The sequence below is a fragment of the Notamacropus eugenii genome, chromosome 5 (genome assembly GCF_028372415.1).
Source record: "Notamacropus eugenii isolate mMacEug1 chromosome 5, mMacEug1.pri_v2, whole genome shotgun sequence".
Taxonomy (NCBI): domain Eukaryota; kingdom Metazoa; phylum Chordata; class Mammalia; order Diprotodontia; family Macropodidae; genus Notamacropus; species Notamacropus eugenii.
In genome coordinates, this window is record NC_092876.1 from 251162755 (window position 1) to 251188514 (window position 25760).

Sequence of the window (25760 nt, forward strand, 5' to 3'; positions counted from 1 at the left end):
TTTCAGGGTTGACACAATATTTAAGTTTTTCAGGGAAGAATGTTCAAAGTTGTTCAAAGGAAAAAGATTGGAGAAGGTCACAGATTTTATTACCCAAAGAAATGCTAAGTGAATTTTTTATGGAAATCATCTATGTAAATACCAAGAGCATCTTTGATGCAACTTGGAGTAAAAAACAACCAGGTTTTTGAAGATAATTCTCTTCATTAGATAATATCATAGTCACTAAATGTCTGAAAGGCATAGAGAATATTAAATTATACCTTTTCATTGTAAAAACTAAATATTTGATGTAAGGATAAAATTCTGCCTAAAAAACTTGCCTCCAAAATTTAGAGCTTCAGGCATGTATCTTCCAATTATCTTTAATGGATGAAGCCACAGAAATAACTTTGTTCTCAGTAATCCTCTATCAATATTAATTGAGGCATAAAGCATATGCTTGTTAATTGTACTTGTTGATATCATGAGAGATATACTGAGATGAGTGCACATGGAAAAAATATTCCTAATAGATGATCATGTTTTGAGGATGAAAGATTTTTTTACAAATGAAGTATTGATTGCCTTACATCCCCAGTTACAATAGGATTTATTCAATAGTCAAAATAGACCAGCTACAGGAAAACAAATAAATAAGTGAATGAAGACTGCATATTGCCCATATTACAAGATGCAACTGGATGGAAAATTCATTGAGTTAGTACATTGTCATACATATTGCATTATAGGTAGATTATGAACAGAATTATTAACCAAATGAGAGAAGCAGAATAGACTAGACTGCATTCAGGAATTCACACATTGCTTTTAACCATCACAACCTGATTCCTGGCATAAAAATTCATCTTTTCAATACTAATATTCAACAACTGATATTATATGGCTATAAACCACAGAAAAAGAATATCACTATGCACAAAGAATCACAATTATAGATTAATAAGAGTTATGTGGTGGGTTTAAGTAGGGTATTTCATAGTACTAAGGACGTGCATGCAAGAAGTGAAATATGCATATAAGCATATATATATATATGTACATATATATATGTACACTTGCTTGCATGAATGTTTGTAGACTCCCAGATGTATGTAGTTATATTCATACAAATATTCATTTCTGCGTATCCATATATGTCTATATTAAAAGGAGCTTGCATGATTTAAAAGGAATCAAATTAATTATTCAGTTAGGCACTGGAAACACAAAAATGAAAAATAATATTTTGAAGCCAAAGGAAAGATACAGCAAAATTTAAGAAGAGAAAAAGAGAATAGCTTCAACTAGTGGGGAGGAAAGGTTGGAGAGATGAGTAATGATCAGACAATGCTTCTTGGAGGAGGTGGCATTAGAGTTGAACCTCAAAAGATGAGAATCATTTGTATAAGCAAAGATAAAAGGGAGAGCCTTAAGTCTAGGAGGATGCCCTGCATAGCCATAATAAATGGTAGCCCAGCAATGTTAAAGCATAGCGTTAGTGGGAGAATGCAAAATATATATTGGAAGAGAGGAGATGGGTGATAGAATCAGTATTATTGCATTACAGTACTTATATTCCTTAGTACCAAAGTGTAGTCTGTATGTAGATGATTTTCAGTAGGGGAGGGAAAATGAAAATTCTCAGTTTATGTTATTCAAAATTAAAGAATATTTGAAAAATCCTATGAATTATATATTTTTGTCTTCAGAAAATTGATACAATAAAGGTAAAACTGATTTTGAGGAAGAGTAAGAAACTTTCCTTCAGTATGAATATTACTGGGATTATGGAATGGGTATAGTAGATATTTTTTGCTGTTCAAAAATATGTGTGGACATGTAATTTATTAGAGGATTTTTTATATTACAGCAAAAGATTCAGTATTATTATAGAATTAGATACTAATAATTCATAGAATAGAATTTTCTCTACTTCAGGTGCAAGAATATTGACCATAATTACCTAAGGCTCTAGATTAGCTTACAGAAGAGAATTACTCTTGCTATTTTTCTCACATGCCCACTTTAGAAATCATATCCTAATTATCCACATAAGCAGCTATAAACTAAGTACTGGAAATGGAATTTTTTTAATCAAAGAAAAACTAATTTTTATTTGACCAAAACAACTCTCCTCACTCCAGCAAACCACTTAGTACTGTAGTGCTTTCTCTCTTTTAATCATTTCATATTTATCCTGTACATGTCAATTTCCTTGTTGTCTCTTCCATGAGGATGAAAGCTCTTTGAGTGCAAGGACTGTTTTTTACTTTTTTTTGTATCCCGTGTTAGCATAGTGCCTAACACATATGGTTGTTCAATTGTTTCAGTTGTATCTAACTCTTTATAAGTCAAATTGAGATTTTCTTGACCAGGATACTAGAATCATTCAACATTTCCTTCTCCAGATCATTTTACTGATGAGGAAACTGAGATAAAAAGGGTTAAGTGACTCGTCTAGGATCACACAGCTATTAAGTGCCTGAAGCCAAGTTTGAATTCAGGGACATAAATCTTCCTTATTGTGTGTGTGTGTGTGTGTGTGTGTGTGTATGTGTGTGGGTGTGTGGGTGTGGGTGGGTGTGTATGTGTGTGTGTGTGTGTGTGTGTGTGTGTGTGTGTGTAGTGCATACACAGAATTTTATTTTATAAACTAATTCAAATAGCTTGAAACAGAGGAAAGATCAATGACATCGGAGTCAGAGTATTTGCTCTCAAAATCCATTTCTGATGCTTGCTGATTAGCTTATTCTCCTGTGGTGAGAAGTTTTACTATTACAGGATCTCGTTTAATTGGATATAGATATAGTTGAGATCACTAGGTTGCTCAGTGAAAGAGCACTGGACCTGGAGTCAGGAAGACTCGAATTCAAATCCAGCCTCAGACACTTACTAGACATTTAATCAGACACTTGACCCTGGGCAAGTCACTTAACCTATCAAATAGCCTCAATCCACTGGAGAATGAAATGGCAAATCACTCATATGTCTTTGTCAAGAAAACCCCAATGGATGGCAGTATCATGTTATGATCCATGGCTTCATGAACAGTTGAACATGATTGAATGACTGAACAACAATGTAGATATGCTCATGATTTCTGTAATCAGGTGATTCAGACCATGTTCCCTGTGATCAAGGAAATGCTGTGAGATCTATCATTTGAAAGTTTGATAATTAAAATCAAAGTAGAGAGAATCTCTCATCTAGAGGGGAGAAATATGAAGAACTGGGAAGGAAGGAAAGAAGGAGGGAAGGAAGGAAGGAAGGAAGGAAGGAAGGAAGGAAGGAAGGAAGGAAGGAAGGAAGGAAGGAAGGAAGGAAGGAAAGAAGGAAGGAAGGAAGGAAGGAGGGAGGAGTGGAGAGAGGGAGAAAAAAAGGAAGAAATTAAGTGAACTGTTAAGTGCCTCCTGTGGGCCACACACTGTGCTAAGCACTTCAGAAATATTATCTCATTTTATCTCAGTGGGGGAGTTTGAAGAGAGTAGGAACACTGACAGCACAATTTCGAGCTGCAATCTGGTTTTTAAAGAGATAGAGCAAGGGAAAGACCAATAGAGATATTGAAAAAAAAAAAAAGATCGAGACATAGACAGAGATAGAAGGAAATAGAACAAGGGACAGAGGTAGTACTAGAAAAGATTCAGGGACAGAGAGAAATAAGGACAGAGCCTATGAGACAGAAATTCTATATGAAGTACTTTGAATGATTACCAAAAGTATCATATTTAAGCAATTTGAATTCTCCCCTAACTTGTGGGCTCCATTTCTTTGAAGTCCTAGCAGAAGCTGTGTGATTTCAAAACTGTTCTTTAAAATGTTTAGCCCGTCTTACCTGTCCCTGCCTACAGATTGGAGGCATTTATTGTGTAACTTTTTTTTTTATTTAACTTTTAACATTTATTTTCACACAATTTTGGGTTACAAATTTTCTCCCCTTTTATCCCCTCCCCCCCCCAGACCCCAGCTTTCTAATTGCCCCTGTGACCTATCTCCTCTCTCCTCTATCCTCCCTCCCTGCCGTTGTCTCCATCTTCTCTTTTGTCCTGTAGGGCCAGATAGCTTTCTTGACCCCTTAACCTGTATTTCTTGTTACCCAGTGGTAAGAACATTACATTTGGTCCTAACACTTTGAGTTCCAACTTCTTTAGCTCCCTCCCTCTCCACCCCTTCCCCTTGGAAGACAGGCAATTCAATATAGGCCATATCTGTTTAGTTTTGCAAATGATTTCCATACTAGTTGTGTTGTATAGGACTAACTATATTTCCCTCCATCCTATCCTGTCCCCAATGGCTTCTATTTTCTTATGGTCCTTTCCCTCACCATGAGTGTCGACCTCGTATTACATTCTCCTCCTCTACCCTCCCCTCTATCCTCCCCCCGACCCTGCTTGTGCCCCTGTCCCCCACTCTCCTGTATTATGAGGTAGGTTTTCCTATCAAAATGAGTGTGCATTGTATTCTTTCCTTTAGTGGAATGTGATGAGAGTAGACCTCATGTTTTTCTCTTGCCTCCCCTCTTTATCCAACCACTAATAAGTCTTTTGCTTGCCTCTTTTATGAGAGATAATTTGCCCCATATAACTTCTCCCTTTCTCCTCCCAATATTTCTCTCTCACTGCTTGATTTCATTTTTTTTCAAGATATGATCTCATCATCTTCAATTCACTCTGTGCACTCTGTCTCTATGTGTGTGTGCATGTGTGCATATGTGTGTGTGTGTACTCCCACCCAGTACCCAGATACTGAAATGTTTCAAGAGTTACAAATATTGTCTTTCCATGTAGGAATGTAAACAGTTCAACTTTAGTAAGTCCCTTATGACTTCTCTTTGCTGTTCACCTTTTCATCGTTCTCTTCATTCTTGTGTTAGAAAGTCAAATTTTCTTTCTAGCTCTGGTCTTTTCATCAGGAAAATTTGAAAGTCCTCTATTTCATTGAAAGACCATTTTTTCTCCTGAAGTATTATACTCAGTTTTGCTGGGTAGGTGATTCTTGGCTTCAGTCCTAGTTCCCTTGACTTCTGGAATATCCTATTCCATTCCCTTCTATCCCTCAATGTAGAGGGTGCCAGATCTTGTGCTATCCTGATTGTATTTCCAAAATACTTGAATTGTTTCTTTCTAGCTGCTTGCAATATTTTCTCTTTCACCTGGGAATTCTGGAATTTGGCCACAATGCTCCTAGGAGTTTCTCTTTTTGGATCTCTTTCATGCAGTGTTCTCCGGATTCCTTGAATATTTATTTTGCCTTCTGGTTCTAGAATCTCAGGGCAGTTTTCCTTGATAATTTCATGGAAGATGATGTCTAGGCTCTTCTTTTGATCATGGTTTTCAGGTAGTTGAAGAATTTTTACATTGTCTCTCCTGATTCTATTTTCCAGGTCAGCTGTTTTTCAAATAAGATATTTCACATTATCTTCCATTTTTCGAATCTGCGCGGTATGTTCTGAGATATCTGTCTTTCTCATAAAGTCCTTAGCGTCCATCTGTACCATTCCAGTGTTGAAAGATCTATTTTCTTCAGTGAGCTTTTGAATCTCCTTTTCCATTTGGTTAATTCTGCTTTTGAAAGCATTCTTCTCCTCATTGGCCCCTTGCATCTCCCTTGCCAACTAAGTTAGGCTAGTTCTCAAGGTGCCAATTTCTTCAAGATTTTTTTGGTTCTCCTTTAGCAGGGAGCTGATTTGCTTTTCATGCTTCTCCCTCATCCCTCTCATTTCCCTTCCCAGTCTTTCCTCCACCTCTCTAACTTGATTTTCAAAATTCCTCTTGAGCTCTTCCATGGCCCGAGCCCATTGGGTGGGCTGGGACACAGAATCCTCGATTTCTGTGTCTTTGCCTGATGGCAAGCATTGTTCCTCCCCATCAGAAAGGAAGGGAGGAAGTGTCTTTTCTCCGAGAAAATACCCTTCAATAGTTTTATTTCTTTTGCCTTTTCTGGGCATTCTCCCCAATCAGTGACCTGACCTCTGAATGTTCTCCTCACACCCACCTCGCCTCCTGGTCCTCCCAGCCAGCGTTTGGGGACTGAGATTCAAATGCTGCTTCCCGCCTTAGGATTTTTGGCAGGGGCAGGGCTGTTATTCAGTGTGAGAATTAAGTTCAGGTGGTCAGGGGCAGGGCCACCTCTCTGGCTCAGTTCCCTCAGGGGGTTTATGCACAGATCTTCCACAATGGATCCAGGCTCCCGCCCGTTTGGGGAGCCCCTGTCTGTAGCCGCCTCTCAGCTTCTATCTCCTGGGGGGGCCCGAGCCATGGGGGCACCCCACTCCCCTCTCAACCCGCCAAAGAGACTCTCTCACCTACCCCCGTCAGTCACCTGTTGGTGGGGGGGCTTGTGCCGCCGCTGGAGATCCTGTCTCTGAAGCCTTCTCAGATCTGTGCCTCTCGGAGCCACGGCTGCCGCAGGTCCGGGCTGGGCTCCGCGTCTGCAGTGCGACGGACCTTTTGCTAGAGGTTTGCAGGTCCCTCTGTGGGTGGGGGGACCCACGTGGCCACTGGAGATCCCGTCCCCATAGCCCTCTCGGATCTTTTCCTCACGGTGTCGTGGCCGCGGCAGGGCTGCCCTCTGCTCCCGTCCCAGCGCCCAGTCCACGGCGCAAAGGACCCCCCACGAGAGGTTTGCAGGTCTCTCTGGAACTGAAATCTCCCTCGCTCCAATATTCCGTGGTCTCTGGGTGCAGAATTCGCCCTGGGTTGGTCCCCTCTAGCCGTTCTGTGGTTTGTGGGTTCGGAGCTATGTGTATGTGCGTCTTTCTACTTCGCCATCTTAGCTCCGCCCCTATTGTGTAACTTTTTAAGTTCCTGAAATTATTCCTAATTTCTGAGTTTTCATAGTGCCTTGAGTTTTTTTCTCCCTTGATGAAAATTATGAATGATCTAACTTTGTGTTTTCTGCTTATTTTTATTGCCAATAGGGGAAGAGACAAAGCAACAGAGCAGGCTAGTGAACAAATTGCTACAGAAAGACCAAAGAATAACATTCTTTGTCAAAGATATCTGGGTATTTTCTTTTTTAACCTATTATGGTAGCTCTTAACTCTCATAGAAAATCTTATGATTTTGACTTTTGATAATTTTTTGGAAGGCTTCTCCCAAAGTAAAATGTAACTCTGGCTTCCGGGTTTTGCTTTTCTTGAGATAAAACCATAAGTCTGGTAACCATGGCAATCTGGTCAGAGTGATAAGTATATATGAACAATGTTGAATCCTTCCAATAATTTCCCTCTCTAAGCATGCTGAATGAAGCCAAAGTATAACTATCTAATGAGAGGAAAAATATATACTTTGAGAATAATTCCAAAGGAGAAAGTATGCACCTCTACATTCACTTCCCCTTCCACTTTAAAGCTCTACATTCTTGGTGTCAGCTAAAATATTTTAAAACACTGAATGTGTATTAGTAGCAAGGGGCTGATTATATAGTAGCAAAGTATTAATAGCAAGGAGTTGGTTATGGTCCCCAAGGAATCAAAGACATGACTAGAAACTGCACAGGTTTTATATGTGATTTAAAATGCATGAGCAAATTGAGAATGTTCTGTTTTATTAATTAAGAGATAGAAAGTGACAAATATGAATAATTTTAAGTAAAGGGGAAAAAAGGGATTAGCATATTAGAGCCAGAAAGATTCACATATTTCTTACCAATAACATCACTTTTTTTTCTTGGTGATACATTATTAGATTAAAAGCTTTACAGCTAATAAGACATATAATGAGAGTGATTGGTGTGATAACAAATTAGCAGAAATTTAGAGAATTCCTAGAACTAATAAACTTAAAAACTGATTTGAAATGAAATATCTTGTGATTCAAGGTAATTATCCTTAAATTGTTTCATTGGTGACAAGTACCATAGTGATAACTAAAGAGTGTTATATTTTTGATAGCAATGAGAGACTCAAAAATTTCAGAGGAAAATATTTCAGGTGAACAAAGAATCCTACAGGAAACAACTCAAGAATAATCTTTTTTTTTTTTTTTTTTGTTATCAGAAGTACAATAAAATGCTTTAAGTCTCAAGTTTTCCAACATGCATCTAATTTTCTCTGAAGGGTTGTGCTAGAAGTCAAAAAGATTTGGTTCAAATTCTTTCTTTGAAATTGTACTTGATGCATTACCATTGACATGTATATTATTAAATGAGACTGTAACTTATTGAAGTTCTTCAGATTAGTATGTTGGAGGGCATTTCCAAATATAGAATCTATACACAAATGAAGTCACACGTCTGGACAATGAACCAATAAATAGCTGTGCAGATTAATCAGAAACTGTATTTATGGGCAAATGCAACTTCTTTCATTTTATTGTACACTTTTCAATTAGAAAGTGATAATTAGGAGCTTTGTTAAAACAAACTCTTGAAAATAGTTTCCTTGAGTTCATTTACTCCGTTGCAATTTCTTTTTTCATTTATCATTAAATCTTTAAAGCATAGCATACTTTCATTTACATTCAGCCAATTCCTGTCTAAGGCTATATATGTTTTCTTTTCTCTTAACAGTTATAAAATGTTATATTTTCTTCGTTAAAATCTATTGTATAACAACCCTAAGTTCAGCTTGCTCCTGTCTTTCCCATTCCTTTCAGTAAATAATAACTAATTTTATATGTCATTTTAAGGTTTATTAAACATTTTAGCTACATTATTTCATCTTCATTACAGCCTTGGGAAAATCCAGGAAGTATAGTCTGAAAAAAAATAGCCCAACAATTTGAGGTACTCATAGCCTTAGCAATACAATAACAGTAAAGATGCAATAATGACTAGCCACCATCCTCCCCTTGCTAGTCGTCTCATGTTGTCCCATGCTTTATGCAAACCAGCTGCTTGAGACTCAAACTATTTCATCTATTTCAATGGAACAGCTGGTTGAATAATTTTTCTTTTGAATGAAGCATTATCATTATCATCTCATGAAAATAATTAACCAATTGTTTAACATCCAGAGTTCCCTGATTGGTTGAATGAAAAATTTGACTTGATTCATCATAGGAAACAGCTATCACCATACCTCTTGAGCTATGGATAATGTAGGCAGGAAAATAAACCTGGCTGAAACTACCAAGGGAAGAGAACAAGCATTTATTACACACCTTCTCTGTGCTACATACAGTGCTAAGTGCTTCACAAATATTATCTCATTTAATCCTTACAGCAACCCTGTAATGTAAGTGATCTTATTACCTCCCTCTTACAGTTGAGCAAACTACATCATATAAAGGTTAAATGATTTTTCCAGGGTCACACAACTAGTAAAGGTCTGAAGCTTAATTTGAACTCAGTTTTTCCTGAATCTAGGCCCAGAAATCTATCCTGCCTAACGGTGGTACACTGCCAACATTAATGCCAATATAACTGCCAATATTATAACTATCCATTTGAAATCTAGAGGAAGGTAATTGTGGCAAAAACTGTCTCTAGATGTATCTCCTCAATTAGTTCAAGAGCACCTCCCTTACAAAAAGATTAATTTAACTATTTGTTTTAAGTTTTTAGATCAAATGAAAGAGGTGAGTAACAACAAAATGACTAGCACTCTGTGTGTATGAATACACATCCATATACACATTATATGTATTATTAATTAATAGATCATAAAGATTTTAAATCCCCAAATTGGCTATAATCAATACATACTGCATATATAATCTTAACACTACCAAAGGTTATTTTATGAATCTTTAAAAGGTAATATTTGTTAATTGGGCTTGGGCAAGAGTTTTCCCCATAATTCAAATGTTAATAGATACTCTTTTAAATGCTGCTAAATTAATGCTGACACTAATGCAAATTTCTATATATGTTTCTAATATTCAGCATTAGTCAGATTTTTCTTTCTAACTAAAGTTGTCAACATTTTTTCACAAATTAGCTAATCTTTGCGAGCTGTGATGATGTTATTTTGAACTAATTTGTATAAGTAGAGGCTAAAAATCTACATTATGATGTCTTATCATCATGTGAATATAACCTTTCCTTCTCAAAGGCTGTGCCAGAAAACATGTGCTAGCAGGTCAAAGCCAGGACTTGAACTCAGGTCTTTCTAGTTGCCTAGACCAACTCTCTATCCACTATCTGTTACCTCTTCAGCACAAATATATCCTTCAATACACTTCAAAGACACACATATACACACAAACATACGCATATGCACACATGTATTTGTGTGTATATGTACACATGTATATATAATATACATATATTATATGTATATGTATACACACATTCACACATCTGTGTGTGTGTGTGTGTGTGTGTGTGTAATTTATTTACTGGGCTGAGATTTAGTGTTAAGGAATAAAATGTCTATGTATATACCTATCCATTCTGTAATTAGGTTAATGAACAAAAGATTAAGATACTTAAACTGTTTCAGTGTTTACCTGCTCTATAGTACTTTGATTTATTTACTAACTTCATACGTAATTCAGTGTCTTCCCTGACCACATTTTAAAAACTATGTGTTAATTATGGTTACTGATTACTTTTCCACTAGACAGTTTAGGTATCTGAGTTTCAGAGTTGTCGAAAACGTCAAACATGATGGAAAAGAAGATAATAATCATTAACATGAAAAAACAATAAAGAATCTAAGTTGTGCTAGCTCAGCCTTTGCCTATGATTTATGATTAATGAAGGCAAGAACTTATTGAAAGCTGATTACATGTTTCATTTTCTATGAAGCCTAAAGGGCTACAATTTAAGAGAAACACTATTGGAATCCCTCAAATTTCACTACAATTTCAATTTATTATCCCACTTGAATTGATTTTTTTATAGTACTTAGCAATACTGAATCAGCAGTAATAGTTCTATACTTCCATGCATTTTCAGCTGTCTGAATATGTTCATCTCCCAGACCTCAAAGTTAGCATTTTGTCATTTAGGCCAACCACTCTCAAACTTTTCCAGCAGTTGAATATTTCCCTGTAAGCACATCTTTCTAGTAATAGCATTACATTGTTAAAAAATGTCTATGAGTACTAATAATGACAGAAAGTTAGTTTTAGAAAGAGGACAAATGACTCCTAGACATTAAAATATCTTTAACCACAAAACTACAAAAAAAAAAAAAAACCTTCAGAAGAATGCCCCATTTCTTGCTTCTCATTCTGGTCATTTAAATTTTCTGGGTCCTAGGTTATTTTTCTGTTAATAAGTGATTTGGAATATCTTACTTCTAAAATTCCTTGAATAAAGTTTGTCTTCTAACCCTACATTCTGATTTGAAACCAAGTGAAGGCAGGACAAGAAAGGGAGCTTTCTAAGACATGAGATTGTTTCCCCTCTCAACAGTTCAACTTTCCACAGGACCATAGAGAGAGAACAGTTAGTGGTGCCATAGAAATGCCACTAAATCATCTGTGAATTGAAAAGAAGTCAGGACATTGAGAAAAATAATAACCAGTAGTTAACTATTGAATGCTGAAAAATATTAGGTAAAGTAATAAAGTTTTCTGTTTTGTTTTGTTTTCCAGATTTCTGTGGATGGAAATTTGGGGTATGCAAACTCATTTCACAAAGTCAGATTGACAACTGTAAAGGTAATTTAAAGAATGTAATAGTAATTTAAATGGAAAAATCTTTCCTATTCTTTAATAGGCTTATGTGACCTGCTTGGGAAGCCTGAGTCAGGAGAGTATGTTGCAAGAGGAGCTTGCTGAACAGGTAGAGCAGGAAGGGTGCAGAAGAGCTGAAAGGAAGGTGGTCAGACTAGTCAGAGTTGGGAAGGACAGAGAAAGCAGGCAGCTGGAGCAGCAACTAGCATGAGTGGAAGCAACTGAGATTTTGTTTAAGGGAGCTGGTTTGTGGGAAGCCTAACATAAGGAAGGCGTGGTGATGGTAGTTCCTCTTGTATTGTTATTATGTATAGATTTGTTTGTTGCTATGATGGATTTGGTTTTCTAGCATTTGAATAAATACTTTTGTTCTATCTTACATATGGAGAGTCTGTTATATTTTGCTATTCAGAACTGTGCTGATAATGATGTTCATGTAGAGTTGCAGTGATATGTCTCTAAAGAATTTCAGACTCAAGTCAACTACAAACCAGTTGGAAATATTTATTATAGCTTTTAAGTTTCTCAATCTGATGATTGGCTAAGTCCCTTAGAGAAATTTAGCCACTTAACTAAGGCAAGACATACAATTTTTTAGAGAATATGATACTGATTACACAATCAACATTTACATCGAATATAGGAATATGATTAATATTAAAAAAGCAGGAGAAGTTGGTTGAGGGATTAGGCAATGGAGGAGGGATGCCAGCCTCAGTGGAACTGTGCATGCAGTTATCCATAATACACACAGTTAGGTGGATATGTATATATGGTAACAATATTATAGTAAACCTCTCTACCTCATAAGTTCATTCTAGGTCAGTTCTTTACTATTACTGCACAGGTGATATTGAAGGGTGGGCTCCTTCTGTGTTTTAGTGGTGAAGCATCCTGCTCTATATCCTGGTGGTGCTGTCTTCTGATTGGCTAGCTATTGTAGTGATATCTGGTTGAGATGGACAGGTAAGTATTGTGGTTGTGTACAAGAACACACCTCTTCTTGTGGGAACTATGAGGAATAGGTCTGGTACCTATCTAGTGCCTAGGTAGAGGCAATGACTGGGTTCTCATGCCTGCAATTTCTGCGAGAACTATGAGTTTCAGGGAAATACCTCTTGTTCTAGCGAGCAGTGAGGCATGTATGAAGAAGTTAAGACACTGGTGGAGGTGTAAGTAGGTACAGAACCTGTAATGAAGTTAGATTATTGAGGATGGGGGCAGCTCTATTACGACTTCATCACTGGCATATTCATGGCCACCAAAGTACTGTGAATATCACATTTGTGCGATAGTTCATGTTTCAGAGAGTAAATAAGAGGCTAGGTGAATTTTCCATATGTAAAATATAATTTATCATTTTGTTAAGGTTAAATAATTTGTCCAGCTTTGTATAGTAATTACTTCTATCTTTAAACAGTTTCCCTTTGCACCTGTTATCTCTTCATCTCATCTCCTCCTCACAATAAAAGTAAAGGGCTATTCTAAAACTTCTCTCCATTATTATTTAGTACTGAAATCGTCTTCAGCATAAGTTACCAATCATAGTAATTTCTTATTTATACACTTCATTATTGTAAATGAGAAGCCATAAAGGAGTTAGTAAGTGATAGGGTGAACAGGATTTATCGGGGCCGTTCACCCCGAGCTGACAGGTTTATCTGACCAGCAGGGCCTGTCGACCCTGAAGGAGCTTGCTATGAGTAACGATGAGGTGGGAGGCAAAGATGTAAGGCAACTCGATTTATTCAAACTAGCTCAGGCACTTATATAGTATCATGTACGCCTTAGTTATGTAAGCAGCACAAGCAAGATTAAATTAGTTTAAGCAAGTTTTGCTACTGCTTTCCAGCCATGTTTCAGGAAGTATCTGGTGGTGAACAGGGGCGGAACGCTTCCTCCCAGCGCCATCTTGTTCATGCCTTACCAATCTCCCCTCAGATTACCTGAGCCGTGATTGGTGTATGCTGTCCAAGAGAGCTGAGGGTTGGCAATTCCCTTACAATAGGGTGTTCAGAGAGAGAAAGAGAAAATGAGGGCTTTCCTCTTTTGAAGGAATTGTGAGGTTATCTATTTTGGGTCTCTTGAATGATACAATAATCATTCATTTTTTATTTTTTAAATAAATTTTCTGAAATAGAGGAAAACATGAATTTGATATTGTGAAGAGTTGATTGGTTGATTGGTTGTTGTTCTTTGTTCTAGAAAAGGACCAAAATGGCATCACTTTGCTAGATTCACTTCCTGGTGAAGGACTAGTTGTGCCTTTTCATTTGGTCATGTTGTTTTCTGGCTTGTTTTCTTTTATTTAATATGCTCAAAGAAATAACCCTTCTTGAGAAAGAGCTAAGTGCAGTGACTACAGCATAGGTCATTCTGGGTAGGAACAGAAGTGTCTGTAAAATACTGGCAACATTCACATATCAAAAGTAGGGGCCAGAAGAGACTAAAAGCTTTTTCAACCCCTTTTCTCCTGCAATAGTTCTTCAGGTAAACTTGTTAATGTCATACAATAAATTCTCACAGATATATTACTACATAAAACTCATATCTGCACTAAGTACTAAAGTATGAAGAATTATACTTTGTACTTCAGTATAAAGTCTCCTTGCTGTGTGACCATGGGCAATTCCATTCTATTTTCTGGGTTTCATCTTTTGAATTTGTAAAATGTGTGGATATTAATTTAGATATTCTTTTAGCTATATTTATGTCCATCTTTTTCAAGGGTCAGAGTAAGGAAAAGCAAAAAGAGTGCAGCAACTTAAAAAACCTGGAATGACTCATCTAAAAATGTTTGTCAGTAATCTAAGTCATTGTCGTCGATATAGATGGTCCTCCAAAATATTTCTGACCAAATTATTTAATTCAATAGTCCAAGAAAATATATCTACAGATAAGAAAACTTAGATTTCTTTCTAAATTGACTCTGTATATCTTAATATATTCTCTAATCCTTTGTTAAGGCCTCATGAATGTCAATCAATGCTATACCTCAGGTAGAAGAATATTTTCCAAATTTCTTATTTAAATCTCTTGCCTATAGCTATTTTCTATAGCAACATATAAAAATATGGTTGTTCTTGATTTTTTTAAAATGAACATTTGTGTGGTTGTATTATTTGTCAGATACTGTAAGATGTTCTGGGAACAGAGACATAAAAAAATGAAAGCATCCCAGACCCCCAAAAATGTACATTCTAAGAGGAGAGATAATATATACATGAATAAGTAAATATCAAATATATACAAAATTATTACAATGTAATTATGTTTTTCCTACAGTTAATTAATTTTTAGCTTTCAACACTCACTTCCATGAGATTTTGAGTCTTGAATTTTCTCCCTCAACCTCTCCTACCCCCTCCCCAAGACAGTATGCAATCTGATATAAGCTTTATATCATTAATATATAAAGTTTTTCTGTTGCTGTGTGACCATGGGTAATTTCATTCTACTTTCTGGTTTTCGTGTTTTGAATCTGTAAAATGTGTGGGTTTTGATTTAGATATTATTTTAGCTATATTCATATCCATCCTTTGCATTAAGACTAAACATATTTTCACATTAGTCATGATGGAAAGAATTAGACTTAATGAGAGAAAGCACAAAAAAGAAGAAACAAAACAACAACCAAAAAAGATGGCTACAATGTAATTTTGAATTGGAAGTGCTGTCAACTAGGGAGTTCAGAAAAATATATCTTTTGTTAAATGTCCTACCTGATCAGAAACTAAGGGATCGATAAGAACTCAAAGAGGAGAAGCTGAGGAGGAAAAATATTCCATGTGTGGGGAGATAGCTTGTGCAAAGGCAAGGAGACTGGAGATGAAATGTCCCATACATAGTGCAGTTAAGTAGAACAATTTGAAAAAAATGTAGAATTCATGAGTAGGAGTAATGTGAAATATAACTAGAAAGTATGACAGGGACAAGAATGCAAAGGGCTTTAAATGATAAATATAAGCTTTGAAGTTATGACTTTATTGTTTGTTGAGATAAGGTGAAAGCTGATATTAACTCTTTTGGTGGATATATTATGCCCATTAATTAATATATTGTCTAAGTATTAGCCATCCACTATGTATACTCTATAGAACCTTTTTTTTTTTCTTATTTGGCGTGTTCTTTAACTTTGTTTCTAAACTTCAACATTTATTTTTTATCTTTTAAACCCTCTTAGAGTACTTTATTTGTTTAATTAATTGACCACCATCTACGAAAGGTTCTTTATTACTTGGAAATTAAAATATAGAGAAACTGTTTAGCAAATAGCAATATTGATCTCTCTGGCATGCAAGCTCATTATATAGGGAAGCAAATACATTTAGATGGTAGTAAATCAAATCAAAGGCAATAAAAAATGGGAACACAGGCATAACCAGACTGCCAAAGAATTTCGTATCCCAGAAAAAAGTTAGGAATCACTGTTTAAAAGTAGGCCAAAATGTTTTTTTTTCTTTTTTATGGAAAGAATTGTGTTATTTTATAAATATAAATTAACATACTTTCTAACTGAAGACAGTAAAAAAATGGGTTCAATGGGTTTGATCAATGGGGAATAAACATCTCCAGACTCAGCTATCATTAAATCAGTAATTAGACCATTTTTCTGTCTTTTAAATTATTTTATATTTGCTCTGTTACATAATTTCAAATCAAATTTGGGGCTCTATATATGCCTTTGTGGCTCTTATTTTTGGAGAAAATAATTTATACCCTCTCAATGCTCTGTAGTCACTGAGGCAAAAGTCAAAGCAAGAAAGCCTCATATTGTGAGAAGTATAATCCCTGTTCCTAAGAATAGCAGTTGCTCGTATTTCCAAAGCACTTTCAGGTTTACAAAGCAATTTCCATAAATAACCCTTCACTTATAGTTGCTTGAATATGGTCTCCCTCACTATATTGTGAGCTCATGGAAATTAGGGACTTCTTAATGTACTTTCTTTTTATCCCCAGGTTTATAGTACAGTTCCTGGAACTAATCAAGAGTTTAGTAAATGCTTGTTGACCTGACTTGATTTAAGTCGTGGAAGAGTTGTGAAGATGTGAAACAAATGTAGCAAAAATGTTAAATTCCTCCATTATATGTTACCAGTTTATATTCTGGTATACTAGTATTTAAATGATATTTGTATAAGTATATAATAATTCATATTAATTAAGAATAGTTTTATTTTATTTAGCAATAACCTGAGTAATCCATCTAATAAACATCTTATAGACCAGAGATTTTCAACATGAAATGTTTGAATTCTAAAAGTAATACAAAGCTAGCTAGCTACCTGGCTAGCTAGATGGATGATTGGATGGTTGAATAGATAGAGAGATAACTATATTTTAATGTAATTGGGATTTTTTGAAATTCCATGCAATTTATTTTATACAATTAAAGGCGTTATTCTGAGAAGACATTGATAGGCTTCGTGACACTACCTAAAGGGGTCTATGACACAAAAATGCTTAATAATCCTTGTTTTACAACTACATGTACAATAAGTTGCATAGTTCAACTGGAGATTCTATATATGCATATATATATATATATATATATAGGTATTTGCATATATGTGTATATGTATGACACACACAAACACACAACCATACATCCACGTATACACACATTATCCTAAAAGTCCAAAGACATGTTTGCAAGATGTCAGCTTACAAATGAAAGAGTGAAATAAAATAAAAATAAATTAGACAACAGATCGCTATTTTTCCCTATCCAGACAAAAAGAAAAAAATCTGATGTTTTTTTTTTCTTTTTTAACTGTGATTCCCCCCAAAATAAAGCAATTTTAGGAAAATACTTTCTCTAGAGAGAAAAACCTTGAAGTGCAAAGCCTTTAAACAACACATTCACCCACCCCCTTTCTAAATACTTGGAGATACCCAAAAGCAGGAATCATTTTCAAGGAGCTAGGAAATCCTTCACACAAAATTTAAGATTCAAGCAAAGGTCTTACTTCATTTCAAGATATAAAATGATGAGAACAACTTTCAAAAAATAATGGAGAATAAATATGAATTGCATTGGGGACAGCTTTAGTTTACAGATGTCAGTTGTACCTTCTGGAGCTATAATTTAAGAAATGATGGAACAATTTGGTAACCATCTTAGTCTTTTATATTATGTTGGTAAATGTTTTTGAGTTATACTTCCTAATTATGAATAAGATAAATTTTCACTAGTCTAAGTTATGTTGGAATTTTCTGCTATTGCATTGAATATATTGTTATTCCTAGGCATATAAACACAAAACATAAGTAAGAGTAATTTCTCAATGCAATAGAATAAATAATATTTTCTAAATACTTGATTTAGGAATTTGAATGGTTTACATATATTCAAGCATGAAGATAAAGATAAATTGCAGGTAGAGTTTTAGTGTTGCGAATTTATGTTGTAAAATAAAATGATTTAAAGCTTATTTACATTTCTTGATAGTCATGAAAAGCTCATTGTCAATTAACTTATTTTGAAAATGTTTAATTTCCCTAGCAAAATGGATACAATATTGACTCAAAGAATGATACATGTAAGAGTATTTGGTAGTAGTTTTTAGTAGAATAAAAATAGTGTGGAAGTTCTATGAGTTTAATTTCTTTGCCTGCTAGTTTCTAGAACTTAAAATTACAAATCGTCATGGAAAATACTCAGCAAAAATATATTCCTAATTTACTATTCATGAGTTAGTGACTAATTTTTTTCTCATAATTTTCATGATGTTCACTCTCTGTTGGTCTGTCAAAACATAGTTTTATTATTTGTTATTCACATAAGAGTTTATTTTCTTATAGCTATTTTTTGTTAGAATTTGAGACTGAGTAATCATTTGTTTTAATATTTACTTTGTTAAATAAAATTCTTTATAATTATGTACACAATTTTTATGTTGAAGATCAAAGATGTAGATTGTTTTTATCCAAACCAAACATAAAGAATTTAAGATTGACACTCATTTAACAATTTCTCCACAAATAAGGTATCAAATTATTTGTGATAGAACAACATGAAGGCACACATATATGTATATGTATATATATGTAGCCACTTTGTATGCATACACTCACATATAGATATGTATTCAGTTCATGGGTGCATCCACACATTATGGGTACGCATCTGTGCACCCAATATGTATATGTATGTATGAGTGTCCAAAGACTGAGCAGATGCATGTACATATACTCTGTGTATATACACAAACCAGTTGCATATATACAACCATGTCATTGTTTTCATATTGTACATATAAAGTATTCAACATACATGTACATGTATGACTATAAGCACATACCCATATGTGTACATATGCAATATGCAATAGATATGTGTATATATCTATTAACATCCTCATTTAACAAATTAAGAAACTGAGGCTTAGAATGGTAAAGTGAATTTCTCAAGCTCATACAGCTAGTAAGCAATGGAGATAGGACTCATGCTCAATTATTCTTAATATAAGAACAGTATCCATTCCACTGCATTATGAGATGTCTTCCAGGAAATTATTCATTTAGATTAAAATACGGTATGGTACAGTGGAACGAACATTGTATTTGTTGACAGGTGGAAGAGCTATGATGCTAAATGACTATATGATAGTTGATTAGTCACTTAGCCTTTCAGGTTCAGTTTAAATAAGGATTATGATGACATCTATGCCTATCTACCTTATACGATTATTATGAGAAAAAAAAAACACTAGTCTGCCTTAGAAAATAATCAATGTGAGCTGGAATTATTTTTTTCCACCTTCGAATATCAAATACAAGCATTCTCTTGTTCCAAGTATGTTTATTTCTACCACCCCTCCAAAAAAACTTCTTTGGCTTATCCTGTTGAATTTTCAGTCTTTCATTTGACTGTTCTCAAGTGGTGCAATTTTATAAGCCAATGTGTTTTTTATTAACTTTGCTAAATGCATGACCTATTCAGTATCTCTTCATGTGAATACATTTCTTCCAATACACACCATTTGTAACTAGAACTGTGTTGGCGTAGCTCATAAAGCCAAAAATTAAATTTTAAGTTTGATCATTTATATCTTAGGGATGGGTAAATACTATAAAGCATTTTGATTTTCTAGACATAAAAAATGACACAGAAAATATTAATGCAGGTTAAACTTAAAAATGTGCAATGCATATTTTTTTTTTCACAATGGCAAACATTCACCTGCACACCCCCATTCCTAACCTTCTGCAATGCTCTTTATTTGTTAGATGATCACATTAGAAAATTATTCATCTTATTCTTTTGATTGTGGGCTAAGTTACATACTTCATTTTCTCTTATGTTTCCTTCTGAGTTCTCAGTTGGAACCTATTTTTTGGAGAAGTCAGTGATTCTTAACTTTAAACCTAAGTCTAACCTTAGCCTATGCCTAGGTAAGTTGGTGGTAGGACTTGAATTTATGGCTCTCTGGTAGTGAATTTATTGCACATAGTTTAGTCACAGGGGAAATTCATTTTGTATACCCATCCAAATGGTATGTGTTCAAATATGTCTAAATGGGCACAATGAAGAAAAATCTTTAACCCAAAGAGTTGGTGACCCAAGCATACTGTGTCCTGGCCCTGACTTTCATATATAAAGTCCCTAAAATAATCACAGAATGTTCCAGTTGGAAGGATTTGAGGAACTCTCTAAATAAACCTATACCTGGAAGAGAATGTGCTTTGTAAGAGATCAATAAAAGTTTAACTAAACTTTACTTAAAGCAATCTTGTGAGAAGGAAAATATTATCTCCTAAGGAAACCCACTGCTCTTTTGGACAACTTTAGTGATATGGAACTTTTATTGACATCAAGCTTAATTGTTCTTCTTTACACTTGTACCTTTGATTCATAATCCTCTTCTCTGGGGTAAAACAAACAAACAATGACTAATTCCTCTTCTCCAAAAAAGCCATTTTAATAATGGAACACTACTTAGATGTTTTTCCAGGGTCTTCACGTCTCCAAAATAAATACCCTCTTTTTTTTAATCAATCCTCATATGAAATGGAATTAAGGCTCTTTACCATACTGGATACCTTCATCAATATGCTCTTAAGGATAGCTAGGTGGCACAGTGGACAGAGTGCCATACCTTGAGTCAGGAACACTCATCTTCCTGAGTTCAAATTTGGCCTCAGACAATTATTAGCTGTGTGACCCTGGATAAGTTACTTAACCCTGTTTGCCTCGGTTTCCTCATATGTAAAATGAGCTGGGAAAGAAGTGGCAGGCTACTCCACTATCTTTGCTAAGAAAACCCCATAAGGGGTCATGAGGCATCAAACATGACTAAAATATCTGAACAATATGAGTTGCAGCTTCTACATGTTCTTCCTAAATTGGGGTATGCATATTTGAAAAGAATATTCTAACCATTGACAAAGGTAAACTGCAATAGTCAAATCAAATCCTTACTCCTGGAATCTACATCTGTCAATGTCACCTAATATAATTGCTAGCTCTTTTGGTACTTTATACAACAAGCTCATTGAACATGTAGTTTAAAATAATTATTGAAAGCTCCCCCACCAAAAAAAAAAAACAAAAAAAAAACTGCTTTTAACCCATATATTTTCATCTTACAATTCTAAAATTGATTTTGGAAACTATTTTAAATATTACAATTACTACTACTGAACTCCAACTTATTAGGTTTATTCCAGTGTTCTAGTCTATCAAGATATTTTCTGAATTACATTTCTGTCATCCAATATGTTAGTGACCCCTGCCAATGTTATGTAATCTGCAAGGAAAAAGAACATGAAATTTCCTTATTTATTCAAATAATTGATATCAGTGTTTAATCACAAAAGGTCAAGAACAAATCCCAGGGTACTCCACAGGAGACCCCTTTCCAGATTAATATTAACCTATTATTAACTTAATTATATAAAATTCGAAAAATTGTCTTTACCTTTATATTTGTAACTTCATTAGTGTCTCAGTAGATTTAACTCAAGATGGTGGGAAGCACTGAAATTTGACTAGAAATAGGAAAAATGTCTTAGTCAAGATTTCACAGGTATATGGGTAAGGGATTCACTGACTACTTGATTATAAGGTCTTTTCTTATTCTACACCTAACAACTCAGATCCAGACCTTTCACTGAGAGTGTTCTCTTCACAGAAATGCAAGGACATAAAACATTCCTCAGGGACTTTTGAAGCAAAATGCCATCCATATCCAAAGAAAGAACTATGGAATCAGAACACAGGATGAAGCAAATTATTGTCTCTTGCATTATGTTTTGTTGGATATGGTTTCTGCCATGGTTTCTCCCATTCTTTTTGATTCTTCTATTCAACATGACTAATGGGGAAATGTGTTTAATAAGAATGTATGTGTAGAACCCATATAAGACTGCATATCGTTTCAGGCAGGGAGGGGGAGAAAATGTAAGACTTGTGGAAATGATTGTTGAAAACCAAAAGCAATAATTAATTTATTTTTTAAAGTGCTATCTTCTTTCCTCCTCATCATTGTTCATCCATCCAATACTAAAACTGTAACCTATTATTTCTGTCACTCCAGACTGTAATGATTAGGTGACCTTTTTGCTCTCTAGAAACAGTCTCTCCTCATGTATCCTTGGTTGCATCCTGTCTCATTTTCTATAGCAGATTCACTGCAACATCATCCCTACTTTATCTCCCTACCTACTGGCTCCTTCTTTGATGCCTATAAGCCTGCTTAAGTCACTACATCCTTTAAACAATAAACAATATCTTTCCAGAAAAGCCACTTGATTTTACCAACTTATAATATTTCTTATCATTCTGAGCTAAATTACTTTCAAAAACCCATCTGCATTTGGTGCTGTTTTCTCTCTTCTTAGTCTCTTCTGAACAATCTAAAATCTGACCTTTTTTTATCATTCAACAGAATGTATAGTTACCCCTTACACTAAATAATTGTTGATTGATTGATTTTAGGAAATAGACTACTCTTTCTTATCTTAAAAGCACTTTGCATTCTCCCTTGCCACTTCCTTTAATCCCATCCCTGATGAAGAAGGGATATTTTTTTTTCCTCTCCAAAGCCAGTACTTCTTTTTATGCCTATTGATCTAATCCCCTTTAATCCTTTTCAACATATTGCCTCCACAGTCATTCCCCCTTTTTGTCTAATCTTCATTTTCCCCCTTTCTACCAGTTCTTTGCATACTACTAATAGATGTGTTCTGGTGTTCCTCTTCCTTAAAAGCAAAAGAAAAAAAACTTTAGTAGATTACTATATCCCTACTAACTCTGCCTTCACCATTTCTCAGACAAACTCCTTGAGACAGCTACCATTGTAGCATTCATTTCCTATCTTTTTGTTTTCCCTGCACCATCCTCAGTGTGGCTTATCTCATTGTTTAACTGAATCTGTTTTCTGAAAAGTTACCAATGATCTCTTAATTGAAAAAATATAAGGCCGCTTCTCCATCATCTTTCTTGACTTCTCTGCCCTATTTGACACTGCTAAAACTGTCTCCTCATAGGGCCTTCCTCTTCTCTTGCTTTTTGTGGCATTTTTCTATCTTGTTTCTATTCCTCATTTTGTAAACACTTCTCTGTCATCTTTGCTTCTTCTTCATTCCCATCATATATACTGAAAGTGGATATACATCAAGTCTCTTTCCTTAGTCCTTTTCTCTACTTTTTTCCAAAACTCTCAAGTGGTGAACAGCTGTCATAGGATCAGGTAACATCTTTATGGAGATAACTCCCAGATCTATCAAGCCCTATCCTCCCTCTTGAGCTCCAGTTCCGTATCACCAACCACCTATTAAATATTTAGTATTGGGCATTCCAGAGGCATTGCATACTTAACATAAGTAAAACAAAACTGCTTCTCTTTACCTCTTTATATCTTACCCTTTTCTGATCTTCTGTATGGACGTCAAAACTACCACCAATCTTCCATTCACCTTCATTCACAACCTTGGTGTCATCATTGATATCTCGCTTACCTCCCATATCCAATTGGTCACCAAATCTTATTGTTTGTTTTTCCTGACTTTTCTCATATACCTGTCACATCTAGAACTGCATATAAATTCTTTATTTTCTACTCTTTCAATCTGTAAAAAAAAAAAAATGGCTATTCCTTCCTTTCCTACACACACACACACACACACACACACACACACACACACACACACACACACATATAGATATATATAGATATGTTACTCCATTCCACAAAATCCATGATCCAGTCATACTAGTCCATTTACTATTTTGCATGCACAATGTTCCATCTCCCATCTCCCTGACCTTGTATGGAGTACCTTGCATGCCTGGAACGTGCTTCTTATTTACCTCTGGCTCTTAGGATCTCTGATTTATTTTAACACTCACTTCAGACATCATGCTTTACATCAAACCTTTCCTAATATGCCCAACAACAAGTGTATTCCTTCTCAATCATATGTTGGATTCATTCTATGTATGTTCTTCATATAGTTACAAGCATACATGTTTTCTCTTCTCTTAAAATATTAGTTCCTTGAGTTTCTTAATAGGCTGATCCTTCACCTGGAAGATGGGCACGTACCTGAGAGCCAGTGTGGTTCCCAAAGAACAGTCAATATGGTGATTGCTGCTCGACAACTCCAGGAGAAATACCAGGAACAGAACAGAGGTCTGTACACAATGTTTGTGGATCTGATCAAGGCCTTTGAAACTGTTAATAATGAGGGTTTATAGAAAATTATGTCAAAATTTGGTTGCCCACAGAAGTTCATCAATATTGTACACCAATTTCATGATGCCATCTTTGCCCAGGTTCTGGATAATGGACAAAGCTCTCGTGCCTTCCCAGTCACCAATGGAGTGAAACAAGGCTGTGTGCTTGCTCCCATCCTTTTTAGCATGATGTTTTCAGCCATATTGACAAATGCTTTCAATGAGAATGAACACAACATCAAGGTCAGCTACCGTCTGATGGTAAGTTCTTCAATTTGAAAAGGTTACAAGCCAAGACCAAAGTGGAAGGAGTGTTGGTGCATGATTTTCTGTTTGCAGATGATTGTGCACTCAGTACAGTCTCTGAAACTGAGATGTAACAAAGTATGTATCAATTCTCTGCCTCCTGTGCTAATTTTGGCCTAATAATTAACACCAAAAAAACACAGGTGCTACATCAACCACCACCACACCATCCATACGTGAAACCATTGGTTACAACAAATGGAGAAGTTTCCAATGCTGTGGATAACTTCACTTACCTTGGTAGTGTACTTTCCAGGAATGTAAACGTTGACAATGAGGTTGATGCATGCATTGCCAGAGCTAACGCAGTGTGTGGGAGGCTCCAAAGGAAGGTGTGGGAGAGAAGAGGTATTAGACTGACTACCAAACTGCAGGTCTACAGAGCCATTTTGTTGACCTCATTGTTATATGCTTGTGAAACATGGTCAGTCTACCAGCGCCATGCCAGGAAACTGAATTGCTTCCACTTGAACTGTCTTAGGAAGATTCTGAGGATCACCTGGCATGATAAGGTGCTGGACTCTGAAGTCCTTGCTTGAGCTAAACTGCCAAGTATTCAAGCTATGGTTCAGAGAGTACAACTCCGATGGGCTGGCCACATTGTTGGACTGCAAAATTTACACTTGCCAAAAAGACTGTTTTATGGAGAACTTGCATGGGGCAGGCAATCACATGGTGGCCAGAAGAAATGATACAAGGACATTCTCAAGGTCTCTCTCAAGAACTTTGGATTTGATTGTGCAACATGGGAGACACTAGCACAGGACCACTCAGTACGGTGTGCCCACATAAGAAAAGGTGCTGTGCTCTTTGAGCAAAGCAGAATTGAGAAAGCACAAAGTAAATGTAGGATGCCCAAATTTGGGATATCCACCTCAAATATTCAAATGGACTATATGTGCCCAACCTGTGGTAGAGCATTCCGAGCTCATATTGGTCTGATCAGCCACAGTCTTACGCACTGAAATTTCACTTTACAATGGTGATGTCATTTTGGTTCTCTTTGAAGACAAAGGACAACAACCAGTTCCTTGAGGGCACAGAGTATTTCATTTTTATATTTATACGCCCATTTCTTACAATAGTGATTCACAGAGAAAGCGATTAATAAATGCGTATGGATTGGCTAATTGATTATAGAAGCCCTACAGATCTCAAATATGAAAATTCTTCTGCCAATGATCATCATTCTTAGCACATATGAAAAGTCTGTGTACTCA

General features: G+C 35.5%; 1 pseudogene; it reads right to left on the reverse strand.

Annotated features, from left to right (window-relative positions):
- Positions 1-23523, reverse strand: part of LOC140507826 (26S proteasome regulatory subunit 10B pseudogene) — a 120827-nt pseudogene extending 97304 nt beyond the window's left edge.
- Between the last annotated feature and the right edge of the window lie 2237 nt (positions 23524-25760).